Source organism: Podarcis filfolensis (assembly GCF_964270895.1).
Source record: "Podarcis filfolensis genome assembly, chromosome: 8".
NCBI lineage: Eukaryota > Metazoa > Chordata > Lepidosauria > Squamata > Lacertidae > Podarcis > Podarcis filfolensis.
Window position 1 is genome coordinate 72,491,295 of NC_139611.1, and position 21,123 is coordinate 72,512,417.

The 21,123-nt window shown below is 48.2% G+C and overlaps 1 protein-coding gene across 11 annotated transcripts in view; it reads right to left on the bottom strand.

The window, feature by feature from the left end:
- Positions 1-21,123, bottom strand: part of MAG (myelin associated glycoprotein) — a 73,314-nt gene that overhangs the window by 28,110 nt on the left and 24,081 nt on the right. For 2 of the 11 annotated variants that reach the window (XM_083627000.1, XM_083627002.1), the window contains exons 1-3: positions 17,749-18,268; positions 12,096-12,229; positions 7,197-7,295 (exon numbers count right to left, since the gene is read on the bottom strand). The exons of 2 other annotated variants lie outside the window; for them this stretch is intronic. The gene's annotated coding sequence lies outside the window, so the exon portion shown is untranslated. Of the gene's footprint in view, positions 1-7,196; positions 7,296-12,095; positions 12,230-17,748; positions 18,269-21,123 lie in introns of those variants that run through there. 7 more of the 11 variants (XM_083627003.1, XM_083627006.1, XM_083627004.1 and 4 more) reach the window with 7 other exon arrangements.

Sequence of the window (21,123 nt, forward strand, 5' to 3'; positions counted from 1 at the left end):
AACCAGACACTGGAGAGACCTGTCAGGAATAAGCATGGACCAATGGTACCAAATAGTATGGGAAACAGCCTTACTAGAAAAATTAACCAATAAACTGAAACTGACACAGGGACAAATAGAAGAAGACGCCTTCCCTTTATGGCTCCCCTTTATCACATACACAGCCCAACAAGGCAATGACAAATATCCACCAACAGCATACAAATCAATATGGCTAACCTGATCCTAAACACCCACCCACCCCACTCACACATGAAAACAATTACAAATAGTTTTTGGAGATCTTTATAGAGCTATGGTGTCTACAGCTTTCAAGCCTAATTTGCACAGGAAACCTGGCAGAGAGGTTACACAAACGAAACACCCGCAAAAAGTCAGGCAGATTTTCTGCAACTTGGTTCGGTTTTACTTCATATGAACTAAAAAAAGGAACACGGATAGAGACCACCTGCTTCTCGCCGGGATTTATGCAACGATATTTTTATTTAACGGGGGGATGGTTTGCATCTTAAAAACAATTTGTTTGGCAAGACATAGCACTCTTGCGGAGAAGGGTATTTGTTGTTTGTTCACTCTGAAAATAATAAAATCATTTTTTAAAAACAGTTTAAAACAAATGGAGATGAGTTAGAGAGCCAGTGGGATATAGCACTGGACTACTGAGACCTGGGAGAGAAGGGTTCAAATGCCCACTTGACTGTGAAGCATGCTGGGTGACCTTGGACCAGTCATGCTCTCTCAGTCTAACCCCCGTTGCAGGGTTGCTGTGAGGGAAAAATTGAGGTGGTCTTTCAGATATGCCCTCTTGATCTCCTTGGGGAAAAGATGGGATGGAAATTTAATAATCAATTATAAATTAAAACAATTCACCTCCAAGAAATAGGACTTGAACCCATGGCTTCAGGTTACAAGAAAGGAAGTTCTGACTCAACATCAGGAAGAGCTTTCTGACAGTAAGAGCCAGTGTGGTGTAGTGGTTAAGAGCGGTGGACTCATAATCTGGTGAACCGGGTTCGATTCCCTGCTCCTCCACATGCAGCTGCTGGGTGACCTTGGGCCAGTCACACTTCTCTGAAGTCTCTCAGCCTCACTCACCTCACAGAGTATTTGTTGTGGGGAGGAAGGGAGAGAAGATTGTTAGCCGCTTTGAGACTCCTTAGGGTAGTGATAAAGCAGGATATCAAATCCAAACTCTTCTTCTACTCTGCTTCTGTTTGACAGTGGAATGGACTCAATGGGGAGGTTGCAGACTCTCCTTCCTTGGAGATTTCTAAGTGGAGGTTGGATGGCCAATCTGCCACGGTTGTTTCTGTTGGAATTCCTGCATTGTAGGGGGTTGGACTAGATGACCCCTGGGGTCCCTTCTGAGTCTACAATTCTATGATTCTATGGCAGGTGGTGCTGTGGTCTAAACCATAGAGCCTAGGTCTTGCCGATCAGAAAGTCAGCAGTTCGAATCCCCACAACAGGGTGAGCCCCCGTTGCTCGGTCCCTGCTCCTGCCAACCTAGCAGTTCGAAAGCACGTCAAAGTGCAAGTAGATAAATAGGTACTGCTCTGGCGGGAAGGTAAACGGTGTTTCCGTGCGCTGCTCTGGTTTGCCAGAAACGGCTTAGTCATGCTGGCCACATGACCCAGAAACTGTACGCCGGCTCCCTCTGCCAATAAAGTGAGATGAGCGCCGCAACCCCAGAGTAGGCCACGACTGGACCTAATGGTCAGGGGTCCCTTTACCTTTGTGGTTCTAGGGTGAACACACATGCAACCAGACACACATCTGTCAGGGCTTTAAGCATTTGACAGAAGCCATGCAGTGAAGGTGCCAGGCACATCTCTGTGGGGAGGGAATCCCACTGCTCAGGGGCTGCTGAGAGAATCCCCTCTCCCAGGCCACTACTTCTAAGGGTGGTGGAACAACCAAGAGGGCTCCCCTCTGTCCGTCTTAATACCTGAGGGGGGTGTATGGAAGGAGATGGTCTTTCAGATATTTGGGGGTTTACGTTGCTTGAAGAATTTAACGTGTCACGTGCAACACACTTTGGACTGTTCAGGATGGCCTTCCACTAATGTGTAGGCCAGGGGTAAGGAACCCATGACTCTCCAGATATAGTTGGACTGCAAGTCCCATCACCCTTGACCAGAACTGGGCTTGCGGTCAGGCTGCTACCTGGTCTCAAATGACAGTGGTGATGGCACAGGGAGGCTGAGAACCAACCTGTGCAAATGTCCGATGTTGGCTGTGGAGACTGAGCACGCACGCAAATATCTTTTTTTTTTTTTTAAGTTCTTCCAGGCATTTTAATTGTGACTTTTTATCTCCAGCTTCTATGCTATTCTGCCATCTGCTGTTTTGGACTGCAACAAATGGGACCTGTAGCAAAAATGTTGGAGTGTGGCGTGTTCCTTCTTATGGTTTATCTATTTTTATCTTTTAAAAAATGTACAATCTGCCTAATTTTTCTCAGAAGAAACCGAAGGCAGCTAACAATTTAAAGCCACAACAAGACTCCACCCCCAATTTTCCTTCTTGCACGGGCACTGAACAGATACAAGTCTTATTAGGCTGCTTTGGATCCTATTTTGTCCTTCTGCAAACCTCGAGGTTCCCCAAGCCCTGCTGATGCTTCCTTCTTGCGCATGGATGGGTGCTGCTTTGGTTACCAAAGGGAACTGCATGAACAGGCTGAGCAAAGATAACAGGAGGAACAATTGCTGTTTTATTGTACATAGCTGGGAGTGCTTTTTGTTTTATTATTCTTCTATTTATTGTAAAGCCCCAGCACCACATAACGGTTGGGTGCAAACACTTAAAATGTAATGGCTAAATAAAAGCCACCCTGGGACCATTTTTTTGGCTGAAGAATGGGATTAAAAATGCTTTAGAAGATGAGTAAATAAATAAATCAGTCCCCCTGCTTGCTTTGCTTTGACGTTCCAGCAGAGGGCAGAGACACTTTACATGTTTTGCTCCTGCACGCTTCTGTGGTGTCTAAACAGAGGCATCAAAAGTATTTCGGTTATAGCAGGCCTGTATCAAACACACCAACTTTGGGCTTCTAGCCTTGCCAACTTTCTTCCCCTCCTGCTTTGGAAGGCTCCTGTTTGACGGGCAGAAATCCAGCAGTGAAGCTTTTCTCCGCATGCAGCTGGTGAAATAGAATCAATAGAAACTTACGAGTTGGAAGGGACCCAAGGGTCATCTAGTCCAACCCCCTGCAATGCAGGAATCTCAGCTAAAGCATCCACCGTGACAGATGGCCATCCAACCTCTGTTAAAAACCTCCAAGGAAGGAGAGTCTACTACCTCTCGTGGGAGTCTGTTCCACTGAAATGGTAGGGAGAAAGCTTTACCAGTTGAATTTCTGCATGTAGCTATTCAAACAATAGTCAGTGGCAACTACTGGGTTGCCCAAGCCAAGCCCTGCTGGCTTTTTTGGGTTTGCACGCTATTGGGGCTTATGATTGCGATCTACATTTCCAGAGAGCGGACAGGGTCGTTGACCCAGAGGTAGCTGGGAAATATTTCCATAGAATTAGTTGAATTTTATTATTTCGGTCACAGACTAGTTCCAGTCCACATACAATATCAAGGAAGTCATAAAACATGGGACAATACGCGAGACAATAAGAGGGACAATACAGATATAGCAACAGTTTAAAATATATATAAATTAAAACTTAGTCACTAACATATAACCTAAAATTATCATTTAAAACCTTAATCATTATGATAGCACAGCTTGTTCCCTAAGTTTTATGGCAATCGCACAGAATTTGGCTACCCTTAACGTGATCTCAAGATCCTTGTCCTCTACCAGGGTTTTTAAACATTAAAGTTCGGATTCATTTGGAGATTATTCCCATAGAATTGGAAGGGACCCTGAGGATCATCTAGTCCAACCCCCTGCAATGCAGGAATATGCAGCTGTCCCTTACAGGGATCTAACCTGCAACCTCGGCAATGTCAGCACCATGCCCTAACCAACTGAGCTATCCACCTGGCCATTGATTGATTGATTAATAGCCCACCTTTCCTTCAAGGAGCTCAAGGTGGCATGTGTGATGGTTCTCCTGCTCCCCATCTCATCCTCACAACAACCCTGTGAGGAAGGTGAGGCAGAAAGACAGGGACTGGCTCAAGGTCACCCAGTCAGTTTCATGGCAGAGTGGGGACGAGAACCCTGGTCTCTCAGGTCCGTAGTCCAACACACTAACCACTACACCACACGGGTTATTATTTGCAGGCAACTCTGCCTGTCACTTCTTCCCTCAAACGGCTAGTGAGCCAATCAGAAACTGAAGCATGACAGGGGCAGCTTTAATTAGCCCACCCACTGAACGGTCTTTTTTTTTTGTCACACAGCCTACCAGAACTGAAATTCTTGCAAGAAAAAGAAAGAGAAAGCAGATCTCGATTCATTCTGCATTTTGACATTGCTCTGGGTAAGGAACTGCAGACCAGCCTGAATTCCGTGTAGCTTTATTCCCAAATACATGGGGTTAGGACTGCAGCCTAAACTGGTGAGCTTTCTCCCTCCTGAAATCCATGGGACTAACTTCTTTCATTGGTTTCAGTGAGAACTTAAGTTCAACTCGTTTGGATCCATCCATTTGCACAGTTATTTTCCACATGCTGGTAAGCACGATCCACTTCTCTGAGCAGCGAGATGTTCCAGGGACACAGGTTTGATTACCCAGGTTTGATTTCCTTCGGAAGGAGGTCACTGGACGTTCACCAGCATTTTGTAACATTTGCATTGATTTACGTATCGTGCAGCAAAGGTGAAAGGTGTCATCGAAACAGTCCAGCAGAGAGGCAAACAGTTTCCATCCAAATGCGATTTTGGTTTTAAATGCAGTGTAAGGAGTCTCTGTGGGAGTATATTGTATTTAAAAATGGGGTATGAGAGTTTTTAGGGGGCTAACCAGGTTGGAATAGCTGGGATAGCAGGCTTGTTGGTTTTTGAATGTCTTACGTAGATTTTTTCAATTTCGTTGTTCTGTATGGGACAATGACAATAAAGATTATCGTATAGTATTGTATTGTAAAGTCAACTAAGGCTGGAGCAGATCTCAAGGGAGACAGCCAGCACCCTTAGAGGCTTAGAGAGCTCAAACTCATCTCCTAGGTCTGCCTCAGGGATGGGGAAGCCTTTTCACTCTGAAGTGGAGCTGCTGCATTCCTTCACAGGCCACATTCATTGCACATTTCAAGTGTTGTGATATCACATGATATGGCCACTGCTTCCCCCAAAGAATCCCAGGAGCTGTGGTTGGTTAAGGGTGCCGAGAGCTGTTAGGAGGCCCCTCTATTCCCCTCCCAGAGCTACAATTCCCAGAACGGTTTCTAACCATCGATTCCTCCTCACAGGGAACGTTGCCTGCATTTGCCCCCTTCCTCTCCTGTTTCCCTGTGCCTGTTCTAGATTGTAAGGTGTCTGTGTACAAAGGTAAGAAGCACATCCCAGAAGCTCCACCCACTTCTGCCTCTGGCCCCACCCACCAGGGGAAAATGGCCCCTGGGATGTTCGCCACGAGGGAAGACGGCCCTTTGTTTCCCCACCCCTGATGTATATAGGTGGCAGCATAAATGAATGAATGAATGCATGTCTTGACTTCCTTCCAGAGGGCCTTCTCAGTAGTGGTGCCCACCCTGTGGAATGCCCTCCCATCAGATGTCAAGGAAATGAACAACTATCTGTCTTTTAGAAGACATCTGGAAGCAGGCCTGTTTAGGGAAGTTTTTGATGTTTGATCGTGTTTTTAATACAGTGGTACCTTGGGTTAAGTACTTAATTCGTTCCGCAGGTCCGTTCTTAACCTGAAACTGTTCTTAACCTGAAGCACCACTTTAGCTAATGGGGCCTCCAGCTGCTGCTGCTGCTGCCGCCGCCGCGCAATTTCTGTTCTCATCCTGAAGCACAGTTCTTAATCTGAGGTACTATTTCTGGTTAGCGGAGTCTGTAACCTGAAGCGTCTGCAACCTGAAGCGTATGTAACCCGAGGTACCACTGTATTCTGTTGGGAGCCGCCCAAAGTGGCTGGGGAAACACAGCCAGATGGGCGGGGTATGTATAAATAAATAAATAATTTTATTTTGCTATTATCAGCATCAGCATCATTGCTGGCTAACTAGGGTTTTCCAAAATAGCCACCCGCCTTCCAGGTGAGTCTCCAACCAATTCCTGGTCATTGTCGGATATTTTAGATCCCATGGAAACACATCCTTGGGCATGGGTGGGTGGGGGAGTTAATAGCACTCTTTCGTCACGTCCAGGTATTGCCTCTGCATATTTCCACACGGGTAGCCCTGCTCACAGAAATCTAATTGCTCAGGGAACGCATAACAATACAGAGAGTTATGGCATAAAATCTCAGGAATTCTGTTGGTAGGATATGGGTTCTCCTTGGTGCAGAATCTAACGACTTTCGATTTACATTCCATCTTTATTACTGCTATAAGGGTCCTCTGTATTTCCAGGCAGACTCAGCAAGAATATCATATGCATAATCCGCCCCTCCGCCCCCACTTGTGAGTCGTCTCAGGAAATGTTGCCAGTCGTCCCAGGAAATAATAAAATAAGTGAAATGTTATGCCTGGAACAACTGATTACTAATCCTCAACGTGCCAAAAAGCACCTGCATTTAATAGATTCTTGGGAAATTAACTTATAAACCCAACTGTTGCCAGGAACATAGGCAGCATGGTTGTTATCGAAAAGTACGATTTTATTTTCTACCCGAATCAGCCAGTAAGTTGCTCCATAACAGGCACATTCAAGTTCCATGCAGAAAGCAAATGCATTTTTCAAGTTTAGAAAGTGTTAAATTTCTAGTCCTTATTGTTCCAGGAGGAGCCTAGGCCTGCTTATGTTTTAAAATTAAGATGTCTGTCAACCTTAGATGACGAAGGAGCTGCTGCCGTGTGGCTTCTAGCTCTCTGGCCAGACCAGCAGCTACAGCAGAGAGATGAATTTTGTAGATGTTGATGGTGAAGCACCCCCACACTCCTCACTTATGAGAAAGGAAAAGCAAATGAATTTGCAAGCATAGCAGCATGGTGTGGAAAGATAAAATGTCAACCAGTAACACATGCAAGAGAAGAACACTCACAAAGGGATCATAGCTGAAATTGTTTTCATCCCACCCTCCTTGTACTGACGGAAAATCTTAAGCCTGTGAGAAAATATGACTCACTCAAGGGAGTTCAGATGTTCTGTGGTGGAGCTGAGGACCTAAGCAGAAGACCTTCAGAGCTACAGTTCTTCGCTTCCAACAAGTTTCAGGTTGTCCACACTGAATAGAGAAACATTGCCATGTGAGTAGGGCTTTTGACATTTCCGTCAAACTATTCCCCCCCCCCCCTAAATTAATTGAAGAGATTTTGAGACCCCTATTCCTAATACCTATGTAAATGTTCCATCCTAGCAAGATGGAAAAGGCTCTCTCAATGTAGAGTTAAGGGCCCTTCTGTGACATCACTAGCCAGCAGACCAATCAGCTTGTTTCCCCAGTTGCACAGGTAGGCTGTTGCTGTGACACCAGTAGCCAGTAGACCAATCCGCTTCTTCTCTCCTGTAACAAATGCGTTTTTGCCCACTGGACCATCTAACCCAACATTGCCTACACTGACTGGCAGCAAGAGCTGTCCAGGGTTCCAGGCAGGGGTCTTTCCCATCACTTCCTGGAGATCTGAGGATTGAACCCAGGAGCTTTTTCATGCAAAGCAGAGGTGAAATCCTAGCATTGCTATATGCAAGGCAGATTTAACTTCCACAAAAGCCCAGGTGGAGTCTAAACACTCACAGCATGGAGGGCGAGGAGAGAGAAACCCACACTCAGCTACAACATTCATGGGTTGACCTTGTTTCAAACTGCCTAGTTAACCCACCTCACAGGGATGTTGTGTGAGGATAAAAGTGGGAGCAACCAGGGGTGGGGGTGGGGAGAGAAACAGAAGATCTAGGCATGCTACACTGTGCTTCTTGGAGATAAAAATGAAATACACTTGCAAGTCAGGCCCACTTGCTCCCATTCAGAGTTCCAGCCACTTGATTCTTCTGCAATCATTGCGTCTCCAACAATAATTCAGCATTCTGTACCCACTGAGCATGCTCAGTCAACATTTGACTCTCTTTTTTGTGGTTATGCAAACATCGCTGAGTCTGCTGACATCTCCTTCTTCTGAGGGTGTCTCTTCGGATGGTGCTGTTTTGGCTTCATAAGGACCAGGACTTGGAGAAGGGAAACGGCTCTTTAGCATATCTGATTGCAAGAGGATGATCGCAAAAAGGCAGGAATCCCTTCTCCTCCTAGGCACAAAACCCTTTGAGCGGCTTTGAGTACAGTCGTGATCTGAATATACTTAAAAAAAGCTGAAGGAATCTGATCACAGCCGCCGTGATCAAGAAAAGGGCAATTCTTGCAATTTCAAATCCCTGCTAGCTCTAACGTGCCCAGACACCAGATACTATGATAACTCATAGACACAAGATACTGCAATAGCTTGCTGGGCTTCTCAACATCTCCAGTTCAATGATTCATCAGCAAGGCATTCTGGGCTGAGCCAGCAGACATTGCCAAAGTGAGGACGACTCCTCACACCGATGCCCAGATTGGGGAGTGGGGAGAAAAGGCCAAAGGAAGGCTTGCAAAATAAACAGGCTCACCACCTTGTACGGCTTTCATCCCTAAGGCTCGTCAGGACTGCTGTTCAGGTGGCAGGCATACCCAGAGCCAACCGCACGTTCAGGCTCCTAATTGGGCCTACCCTGTGGCAGCCAAGGCAGTGGAGAGATGCTCCTTTGCTGCCTCCAGAGCATAGCTGTCAACCATCCCAGTCCCTTATCCCAGCGCCGTGTCCCGCTGCTGTCCCTTATTGATGACGTCCCTTAAATTTTCCGGGTTTCAAAGGAAGCAGCTCCTCTCCCTCCCTCCCTGCCGGCCAGGGAGGAGGGAGGCTCCAACTGTGTTGCTTGGCTGCATTGCTCATCCAATAAGGAGTCTAAGAACGACTGGGGAAGGGTGGAGCTTGCATGCCTTGTGCCGATCAAATCGGACGCATTGCCTGGGGACCCGCCTTTGCTCAGCACTTCCCAGTGGAGCGGTGACGGTGGTTTTCCTTGCTGCATCCCCTTTGCCAGGTTGCTGAGCTGTGGGAACCACCACTTGAGGCCTCATTTGGCTGCTGGCTGGGCTTTCTGCTTTTGGCTTGGAGGGGCTCAGAAGTTGAACATACCTGTGCTTGGAAAATCCCTTATTTTGGCTGCTGGTCCCTTATTTTCAAATCTGTAAGTTGACAGCTATGCTCCAGAGCATCCTCAAATAACCTTCCGGTGGCATTGCTGCACGTGATCCAGAGGTTGGCTACTCCTGACCAGAGGAATGGAAGCCTTCTAACCGAACGGCTGAACGATTGGAGGATAAAGTCGCTCGGCTGAGGTCTCCAACGCCGTGTTGGGGGAACTAGTTCCAATTCATGTGGCCTGAGGACATGGGCAGGATTCTCGCAGTGCTGAGCCAGACCACCTGCTCATTGGATACTTGCCCATCCTGGTTTATTAAAGCTAGCTGGAGTGGGGTGACTGAATGGGTCATGGGTGTGGCGAATGCATGGATTGAGTGGTTGCCCACTGCTTTTAAAGAGGCTACTACTTAAAGAAAGTAGTAACTATAGACTGGTTGCCAATACCTCTTTGTTGGCAATGGCGGCGGAGAGGGTGGTTGTGGAACAACTTCTGATATTCCTGGATGAGACCGATTACCTAGATCTGATACGATCTGGGTTCAGGTGGGCGCGGTTTTGGAGCCGAATCAGCCTTTGTTACCCAAATGGATTACTTTTGTCATGAGAGGGAGCATGAGATCACTGTATCTCATATACAGTGGAACCTTGGGTTACAGATACCTTGGGTTACAAACACTTCGGGTTACAGACTCCGCTAACCTGGAAGTAGTACCTCAGGTTAGGAACTTTACCTCAGGATGAGAACAGAAATTGCACACCAGCGGCACAGTGGCAGCAGGAGGCCCCATTAGCTAAAGTGGTAACTCAGGTTAAGAACAGTTTCAGGTTAAGAACAGACCTCCAGAACAAATTAAGTTCTTAACCAGAGGTACCACTGTATGTCCACTGCTTTAATATGTTAATATGTTAACTGCTTTAATATGTGGAACTGGTGCTGTTACAGGTAATAAGAATAATTCCGCATTTGTAAGAAATCAAACTTTTGGAACTCCCTGCCTACTGACATCAGGCAGCCATTTTCCCTTTACTCTTTTTGGGCACCTGCTAAAAACATTTTTATTCAGACAAGCCTATCCAGACATGTCTAATGTTGACAAATTTCAATGGGGAGTGTGATAGCTATAGACCAGCTGTAATGAATGAGGTAAACCACTCTGATACTTTTCGGTATATAGCTACGTTTTACAAATAATAAATGAAAACAATGAATAATCTTAGGAGAAAGGAACAGGAGGCATTGTCTTTCTTACTTCAGCCTTTGTACATAGCAGGGAGACATTCATCCAAACGTACAGAGGAAAACTCCCTCAGAACTACACAACCAGTCGGAGAATGTGCTGCCTCAGTGAAGATCATGCCACTCTGCCCAGTTGCTAAGCAACATCTCCACCTGCCATCCTCTTGTCTAGTTGACTAACATTAACCCTTACATTACAAACTAAATGATCCCTGCTTTTGCACTTCCAACAAGTCCAGCAACATCTGGAGACTGAAGAAGGCCGGAGAACGCTGTAACTACCGCCAGGTCCTCAGAACATCCCAAACCAAGACGGCTGCCGGATGGAGGCCCCAATATGATCATCCTGGTGGCACAGTGGGAGGTGCAGGCCCTTTTCACCCATTTCCCCCTCCCCACCAGAACCCGCACAATGTCAGCCTGTGGCACCGGCCTCAGGCGAAGATCTGCTGGGAAGCAGCAGGGAGCAGAAAACAAAAGCAGCAGTAGAAGAAAACACACAGGCTCCTATTGTTGCTTGGCTGACGGTAACACCCACTTGCCTGCCTCTGTCGCAAATGGAGGCATAAGAGCGGGCTTGATCCTGGCTGGGTGCGGCCTGCGTCAAACCCACAACAAAAGCCACCTGTGCAGTTATCAATACACCTCTTGTTTCTCCGACACTCCCCTCCGGCAACCGTCCCTTGCCATCTCTCCTTTGCGCCTTTCCTTCCTACCCCCACGGAAACGTCCAGGCCATACAGCAAAACCTTCTCCCTGCACACAGCTCACCTATCTTTGTGAGTGAGGTGGTCTCTTATCTTTGTGAGTGAGGTGGCCTTTCTTGTGTCCAAATACCACCGATTCAGAGCGGTCCACCGCAGAGCAGCATACCCCTCTCCTTCCTCTGGCCATTCCTTAGGGCTGATTTGTTTATGCCGGACTTTCCTCTCTGCATCCAATCCACATATATACCCTCTCCACCTCCCATCCCCGGCAGCTCAGATGAAGCTGATACTTAATCAGAGACACCGACACTGGTCTGTAACACTTAATCCTCAAATAGTTAAGGGCAAATGAGCAGGCAAGGTAGGGGGAGGATGGGGTTCTAGAATGCAATGGGATGTGAGAACGCAGAGGAGGAGCGCTTCTGAGGGCGTGCAGAGGGCCATCCTCTTGCCAGCGCTGCACAAAGCACTCCACCAGTCTGAGATTAAGTGGAGGAGTGTTGGTAGTCGGTAGCAAAGTTTCGGGTAATATGGCTTAGTGGTAGAGCATCTGCTTTGCTTGCAAAAGGGCTCAGCATCTCCAGGTAGGGTTGGCAGCATGAAACTTTGGATTGCTGCTGCCAGTCAGTGCAGACAGTACTGGGTTACAGGGACAAGTGGGTCTGACTGGGCTCCTAAGGTCTGAGCCCTGCCCCCAGATTCTTTCTTCTTTCTTTCTTTCTTTTTTAAGCAAACGACTAATGTGGGATAGCTCCGTTGGTAGACTATTAATTTCAAGGTTGTGGGTTTGAGCCCTGTGTTGGGTGGAATATTCGTGCATTTAAGGACCCTCACGGTCCCTTCCAACTCTATGATCTTCTGTGATTAACCCTTCTCTGAAAGTGCAAAATAAAAGTCTGTGGTACCTTTAATAGTGGTGTTGAAGGGGGGCTGTCAATCTTGCACGGCACTCTGCGGCTGCTAAGCCCTCTCTCTCCTGGTCTTCTCTATCCAACGTGAAGTTAAAAGAGGATGGCCGTTCTTTTTTACATCTGCCCACCTTAGAAATGAAGCAGAGCAGGGCCCATCAGGACAGGGAAGAGAGAGGATAATCCAAACATGACAAAATGATACGTGTGGATCTATGTGCACACACGCATCAGGGCTGTGGAACCTGTCACTCTCCAGAGGTATAGTGCCCAGATCAAGGGAAGTAATAGTGCCACTCTATTCTGCCTTAGTCAAACCACGCTTGGAATACTGTGTCCAGTTCTGGGCGCCATAATTTAAGAAGGATGTTGACAAGCTGGAACGTGTGCAGAGGAGGGCAACCAATATGACCAGGGGTCTGGAAAGCAAGCCTTATGAGGAATGGTTGAAGGAGCTGGACATGTTTAGCCTGGAAAAGAGGAGACTGAGAGGAGATCATGGAAACATAGAATCGTAGCGTTGGAAGAGACCTAAGAATCATCTAGTCCAACCCCCTGCAGTGCAGGAATTTCAGCTAAGGCATCCCTGAGATATGATAGCCACCTTCAAATATCTTTAGGGCTGTCACATGGAAGATGGAGCAAGCTTGTTTCTCCCTGCTCTGGAGGGCAAGACTCGATCCAATGGCTCCAAGTTGCAAGAAAGGAGATTCCGACTCAAAATCAGGAAGAAATTTCAGTAAGAGCTGTTCAGCAGTGGAATGGACTGCCTTTGGAAGTTATGGACACTCCTTCCTTGGAAGTTTTTGAACAAAGTTCTATCTATCTGCTTTAGCTGAGAATCCTGCATTGCAGGGGGTTGGACTAGATGATCCTTGGGATCCCTTCAACTCTACGATTCTATGTTGCTGGACTCCAGTCAGCATGGCCAGTGCTCAGAGATGGTGGAAGCTGTAGCCCAGAAACATCTTCTGTGTCACACCTTCCTTACTCTGAGTGTACCCCCTGTGCCTGCTTGTGGCGTGCTTCCTTAGCAGCAGCTGCAAATCCCACCCTCTGGCAGGGCCATGGTTCACTCCTGCCTTGCATCTCCCTTTAATACAGCACCTGGGAGCTTCCATTTTTATTTCCCACAATGCCTCTGGTGTTACATCATTCCTGGGCACTGTGGGAAATCAAAATGGCTGCTCTCGGCTGCACAATGTTTTCATTAAGAAAGCTGTTGCAACTCAGGAGGGAATGAGTTTTACATATAAGGCTCCAGTCCTAAGCACACTTGTTTGGGAGTAACCCCCATGGAACACAGTGGGATCTTTGTCTAAGAACATGCCCAGGATCGGGGATGCAGAAATGCAAGGCTTGTGACTGGCTACAGAGTAATGCACGCCTGCCTGTTTGGCTTGAAAGTCTGTACAGCTACGCTTCGGGTGGGCTTAGCGTATTGACATATCAGCCTTGAAAAATAGGACGCTGATTTGCATGTGCTGATTTATATGCACAAATGGAAATTTGGAAAATTATTACTGGCCTGTCATTTAAATTGGATTATGCTGCTTCTCACCATAGTGGGAAAGGTTGTTGGTACCTCCAGACTATTTTGGGGGAGGGATTCAGACGCATACCAGACATTTAAACGTGTGCAATGGAGGCAGATAAAAGCATTGCGTTGCCCTCATACCCTTCTTAGGGTTCTTCTTCATTTTGAAAGAAGCCCTTCAAACAGAGGACACAAAGAAAGGACCGTACCCTGCAATGCAGGACACAGGGCCACCCTAGTACAGCTCCCAGCAAAAGTAACAAAAGTAGCCTGTTTTCATCTCTCCCGTGCCTGCCTGCAAATCTGGCAAAATACTTGGCTTGTGGCAGCTGAGCCATCAGCTGGTTGCTGCCAGGGCGGCTGCAGAAGGCTGTGGCAGGGCTGCCCTGGTGCTTTCAGCTCCTGCCTGCTCCCAGCGCTTGCTCAGGTTACAAACACAGGGAGATCTTATCGCAAGGGCACCCGCAGGATGCAAAGCAGCTGAGAGAGTAGGGTGGGCGGGTGGCACGGGCATGGAAACGACAGAGGCTGCTTAAGAAGGAGGGATTAGCTGGGAAAGGCGATTAAAAAGATGGAGAGTTTGGCTGCCTTTCTCTCTCGGAGAGGAGGAGAAAGGGTCTCGCTGGTTCACAGAGAAGCTGGAGGAAAGGGGCTGTCATCCTGACGTCCTGTTGCAGAAATTATCTGTAAATCTATAGCCACACTGGTTGTTTGGTTTTGGTTTGCTGGGGAGATGGAATGGCCAGCAGAGCCTGGATCTATTTAGAATTCCTCGCCTCCGTTCCTTTTGGCTGTCATACATTCTCAGCCAAATTTGTGGTGCTGCAGATAGGTTAGAACACATGACGTTTCACCCAACCTTCTTCCACCACCCTCCCCAACTCCCTGCCACAAGGTTTGGGGTGCTTTTTAGGGAGGGCTGGCAGGACTTCCCCGTGCCCCGCCATCCTCGTGTTTCAGAACATATGCAATTGCTCCTCAAGAGCGCCTGTTATTTCTGCTCTGCACGCCGTTGCAAGCTGGAAGCGAGCCCTAAGTCAGAGGTGACTGACCTGTGGTCCTACAGATGCTGTTGGACTCCCAACTCCCATCAGCCCCAGCGGCATGGCCAATGGCCAATGGCAAGGGGTGATGGGAGTTGTAGTTCAGCGACATCGAGAGGGCCCCAAGCTCCCCAGCTCTGCCCTGAGTGAACTCTGTAGGACTTGCTTCCAAGCAGATAGGCACAAGATTGCAAAGTTATTTATTCAATTTAGGGCACTGTCAACCAAGTCCGCTCACTGGTGATCCTGTGATGTGTTACAACATAATTTAAAGCAAAAAACTGAAACAACAATCCAGGCAAAATAAGAGTGAGTCACAATATATATTAAATATACAGAAATCAATGGACATGGATAATTTAGGGCCATTTTTCTAAATACAAGCAAAACTCAAGTACAACCCAGAATAAAAATTCCAGCACATCCATGTGTAGCAGTGGACTAACGTCCCATAAATGCCTGGACAAATATTGGCGCAAATTATACTTCCAAGAGGAGGGCACTCCATATTGAGGGTGCAACCACCGAAAAGGCCCTGTTCTGATGAACGCCCCCTGGTGGTGGAACTGTGACATTGGCAATGGTGGTTACAGGTGTGGCTTGCCCAGTGAGGTGCAGCTGCAAGGATAGCCTTCTGGCAGGTGTGCCAGGTAGGCTCCACCAATGCCTCTGACCTTGCGGCCACCTTGGACCTCCCTGCTCTTGGTAAGCAGCAGGGGTGCTGACTCTGGGAGGCCACTCTGTGGCTCTGCCCCACCAGGAAAGCTGCTGCCTTGTGTTGCTATAATCTAGCGATGGAGAACGAGTGACCCTTCAGATGCTGCTGGACTCAGGGTCCCAACAGCCCCAGCCAGCATAGGAGACGTGCATGGACGATGGGAGCTGGAGTCCAGCAACATTTGGAGAGTTACAAACAAGGAAAGAGGCCTGCATTCCAGATCTGCAGGTCAAAAGCACACCCCTTTTTCCTATTTTGTTTTAATAAAATTGCTGTTTTCATAAAATTGCTTTATTAAAATCTGTTTAAAGAAAATTGCTGAAGTTGTTGGGAGATTTAATAACAGCCACCATTTATGCTTTTGTGGCAGGGGAGGGGGAGGGGAGGTGTATTCTGCTTTCTAGCAACTGAAGCTGCAATCCCTAACTGAGCTGGGAAGCGAGGGCCCTCTAGATGTTGCTGAATTACAGCCTCCACCATTCCTGACCACCGGCCATGCAGGCTGGGGCTCCTTGGAGGCTTTTCAGCAGAGGCTGGATGGCCATTTGTCACGTGTGATCTGGCTGAGGTTCCTGCATTGCAGAGGGTTGGACTAGATGACTCTCAGGGTCCCTTTCCAGGAAGCCGCAGCTGTCCGATCCCTACATTACTGAGAGCAAGTACTATAAAACCCAGTGGGATTTCCTTCTGAGTGGGCATAAACAGGGTTGCTCTTTATATGCATTTCAAGAACAGACCACAGAATCCTGCTGAAATCTGCTCCCCCACGAAATTGCCGCCCCTTTCTCTACGGACATCTGAAATGACACAAGCGAAGACAGGCATGCTGTGTCCCCTTAGGGCTCTCCACGCTCCATTTTGAACACCTCCACCCTCTCATCATTGTCCTCTGCCTTCGATGTCAGAGTCTGTCCACCCAGCCTTTGAACAGTGCTCCTGCCCAATGCCATCAAGATAACTGTCAGCAGGAGCTCCATTTCTTCCTCAAGGAAGGGTCCATCTCACCCCCAGAGCCAAGGGAAACAAACCCCCTTAGCGATGATCAGGGTGGATGTCTGTTCAGACCCATCAATCGAGGGGATCAGGCCCCTTTCCTTTCCCAGGGGCTGGCATCACCCTACCTCTCCCCAGACAGGCTTCGCGCAGATAAACAAGCTGCTTGTCCCCGTTTGCAGAGCAAACAAAACAAAGCACATTTGTGTCTCCTTCCAGAACGGAGAACAGTCACAGGAGGCAGGCGCGATTTATAGACAGGCTTCTTTAGCACCAGCACAGCTCCTGCCCTGACCTCTGTGGCCCGAAAGCACCGGGAGCTACACCAAAGCCAGACTGCTCACGTTCATCTCCAGATCAGTTTTGCCTCCTCTGTCTGGCTAGTGGGTCTGCACACAGTTTCAGGCAGAGAGAGGGCTTTTAAAAAACAGGCGATGCCAGGAATTGAACGGGAGACTTTCTACCTGCAGAGCTCACATTGTAACACCGTGCCAGGGTCTCTCTTCCTCCAAAGGACAGAGAGACACGCAAGAAACAGGGACCCAGCCCAGGGCCGAATATCAAGCTATTTCACTGCCTTAGATGAAGATCAATCCTTACCCCAGATTTTCCCCCTTCCCAGTTACGACATCTTTCCCCTGATCTGGCCAAGTCGACAGGCACATTCGTTCCATCCAGTTTGTATGGAGCAAGGGAGTTGCAATCAGTAAATAAAGCATGATGGACGGAGCCAATTGGCCCCAAACCTCCGGCCCTGCTGTCCCAAGGGGCAGAGGAGAACTTGAGACTTCTAGGCAACTCCCTGTACTGGTGATCAGGTTGGGCAGGACATAAAGGGGTGTCAGCAAATATACTGCCCATGGTTCTGCTAATGTGACGTAAGAAGGGGCAGAGGTTCCTAGTGGGCTCACCCAGTTATTCATTTCATGTATAGCCCGCCTTTCTTCCAAAGAGCTCAAGGTGGCATGCATGGTTTACCCCCGCCCTGTTTTTATCATCCCAACAACGACCTTGCGAGGTAGTTTAGGCTGAGAGACAGGGACAAGCCAGAGGTTACCCAATGGGCTTCGCAACAGGGTAGGGATTCGAACCCAGTTCTCCCAGACCTTAGTCCAACAACACCCAAACCCCCACACCACACTGGCTGATTGCATGTGGGGCAGAGCCTAAAGCAGAGTTTGTGACAATGCTTCCACCAGGACTGCTGGGTCTGGAAACCCAGCTTCCAAACAAGCATCCTTCTGGTTTTTATATTCAGGCTGGGCTTAATCTTAGGAAAACAACTCTACAAGAACCCCTGAAGGGGTCCTGCCCAAACTCTACAGAGACAGAAACTCCCGCTGCTCCGATGAAACTTACCTTTTAGCAGCGTCGACAGGCGTTCTCTCCTGTTGATGCTTCCAGCATCGAGTTTGGACGAACTGGGTGGGGATCTGGAAGGAAAAGAGCAAGCTGAACCGAAGCCCGGGTTGTCTTGGGAAGCAGAAGGGCAAAAAAGATTTCCACCTTGGAGTCAGCAGATGGAAGCGGAGCCTCTGGTTCGGATGCTGCCGGCTACTAACAGAGACAGGGCACTTGGGCCTGATGGACAGCAGCAAAGAGGGACGATGGAGTCCTAGCTGGGGTTGAAGTGATGCTGCAGACCCTTCTGTCCCAGGACAATTGCCACCCTGCCTGTGGGCTTCTAAGAGATCTCAAGGGTGGCTCAGCATCCGTAGGTGGAATCTGGGCAGAGCAGGCAGCTTCCTGGGCACGCGAGTGTCAGTGGGTGCCCGACTATGTCAGCTCTGCATTTCTGCAAGCGGAGCCCACACACAAATTCCACCGGCTATGTGTGCGTGTTGGGGGGGGGGGAGAGTGAAAAGACAGGCTGCTGCAAGTGGGGGGGGATGCTTGGCTTAGTACATTGGCTGCTTCTCTCGCAGCACATCTTCCTTCCTCTCTTGTGGGTGGATGTGATTTGGGCTGGGCCTTGGGACTCCCCTAAAAGGAGCCGGTTTTTAATTCTCATCCGCCTGCTCTCTTGCTTCTTGCGTTGTGCCATTATCTAGCAATCAGCTAAATACCTGTTATCCTGAGCAGCTTGCCTGCCTGAGAGCAGCATGAGATCCTAGCTTCTGCACTGAATTCTGGGAGAGGGGCCGAGGTCTGCATGAGCGACCAGGCACATAGGAAGCTGTTTTTCCTTCCGGGCCCCTGAATTGGTTTACGATGGACTCTCCAGGGGTCTCAGGAAGGAGAGGGCCTCCCCCATCTCCGGACTGCTGCCTTTTAACTAGACTTGCCAGGGATTGAAGCTTTAGCATGGAAAATGTGAGCCCAACCGCTGAAAGTGCCTGCGGGCCATCAATATTTTGTGGGAGAGATTAAAGTGCAAACCGGAATGTTAGGGGCCCCTCCAGACTGTTGGATTTTTTAAATGTTGGGTACATTCTACATATGGTGACCAGATTTTTTTCAATGAATCCGGGGACCCTTTTTTTTTTTTGAAGCTGAGTAGCAACAGGGAGTCAGTAGTGGGGATGGTGAGGCAAAAGACCCTGGGCCCAAGCATACATGCATATTGTATAAAGGTGCAAAGCCCTGTGAAACATAAATGCGCAGCGTTTTTGAAAAACTGGGCTGCCTGCGACTCCCGAGCCTCCCCTGATCTGTCAAAACAGGGGGAAGGGGACAGGAGATTGAGGAAGGCTCGGGAGTCATGGGCGGGTGGCGCGCCATTGCCCAGGAGGGGCACAAGGTGCGCGGGTTTCTCTGCCGGGCAAGGTGCAAAGCCCTTCTTTTGCACCCTGTGAAACATAAATGCGCAGAGTTTTTTAAAAAACTGGGCAACTGTGTGCCACCTGCCCGTGAGTCCCGAGCCTCCACCTATCTCCTGCCCGCTTCCCCCTTTGTTTTGACTGAAGGGCTTTGCCCCTTGCCTGACAGAGAAACTGCACCCCTTGCACCCTTCCTGGACAACGGCTGCCCACTTGCAACTCTTGAGCCTCCCCCAATCTGTCAAAACAAAGGGGGATGGGGGCAGGAGATCTGTACCACTGGACGTCCCCGGTTCCCCTTTGGCAGTGGCGGTGGCAGCGAGCAGGGAGCAGCTCCCGAAGCCAGCCAGAGCCAACTGCGCTACCAGGCTGGCTCCAGGCTGCTGAGGCTGCCGCTGCCACATTTCCTGGGGACAGCTTTGCAAATCTGGGGACTGTCCCCAGGAACCGGGGACGTCTAGTAACCCTATTCTACAGCATGTTCTTAACACAATAAGGCCCCATCTGAACAGCACGATACCACTTTAAACAGTCATGGCTTCCCCGAAAGAATACTGGGAACTGTAGTTTGTTCAGGGTGGCTAGAGTTGTTGGGAGATCTGTATTTTTCGCTCAGAGCTGCAATTCCCAGAGTTCCCTGGTAAGAGTGACAGGATTGTTAAACTGCTGTGGAAGTTGTAAATCTATGAAGGGAACTGGGGTCTCCTAACAACTCTCAGAACCCTTAACAAACTACAGTCCCCAAGATTCTTTGCAGGAAGCCATGGCTGTTCAAACTGATACAATATTGCATTAAATGTATATTGCAGATGGAGCGTATTATTGCAATAGCAGTGGATTTGTTCTGCTTCACTTTGTTCTAGGGTGCTTCCCCAATGCTACCACTTTACTTCCTGTCTGGAAGGGCTATAGTGTAACTAATGCAGGACAAAAATAAGTAAACCGGAACATTTGGGGTATAAAAAGCTACAGGATTTCAGAGGGAGGTTACGGGACGTGCACTGTTTGGAAATGAAGCAGGATGTCCACTCTGAATTTTTTGCAGCGTCAAACAGCATTGAAAGTGGGAACATGTGCAGCCGCCATAATAGCATCATGAATGTGCAATCCAAAAGGATGTCTGGAGGGGCTGTTGGTTTGTGCGTTTAAAGTGGATTAGAACAAATCTCCACTAAAAATGAATCAGACTGTTTGCTGTTAGGAAAGTGGAGGGGAAATGTGTAGGATGAACCTGCAATTAATGGGAAGACATGTAAACACCCCACCAGCAAATCAAAATGAGTGCAGGATGAATGCTCATTGTCATATAAACAAAACAAAACAAACAAACAAAAACGACTACACATTAGTCTAACCACCACATAAGATTTGTGCGAGCAAATTAGGTTCTGTGATCAATAAATAGGTTGCCTGAAGGAGCCCTGAGCTACGACCCCTCACCCAAAAGAGAGGACCATGGTGCTACTGATGCCCTAATTGCCCTATTTTGTTGTCCCTATATTTGCTTTTGTGTGGATAGAGATTGAGTTCTCCAGGCATCAGGCTCCTTTCCAGGGACTGCAAAAGTTAAATATCTGAGTGGATCTCTTGGTTGTAGGGTGTGCGCGCTCAAATGCATGTGCATGGGTGCAAAGAGTCAGAATGCTGTTTCCCTCACAGCCCCCCTCAAACCGCCCCTCCGGATACTATATATGTGGTTGCTGTAGCTCATCCTAGGTAAGAGCAGTCAGATCCAATGATGAACCTTCTCTTAAGCATTCTCGGGAAAGGTTGTTTTGAAAGCCAATGCAGGATAAGTTCTCTTCGAGCAAATTAATGCAACATTTGGAAGGCAGGGAAGCTATGCATCACTGTGTGTGCACATGTACCATACACTCAGTAATCCTTAGGCTGTGAAAGTATCACCTGCATACACATACACAAGTTTCCCTATTTTTGTCTGCAAGATGCTGGAGGTGAGAACACTCTATTTTCA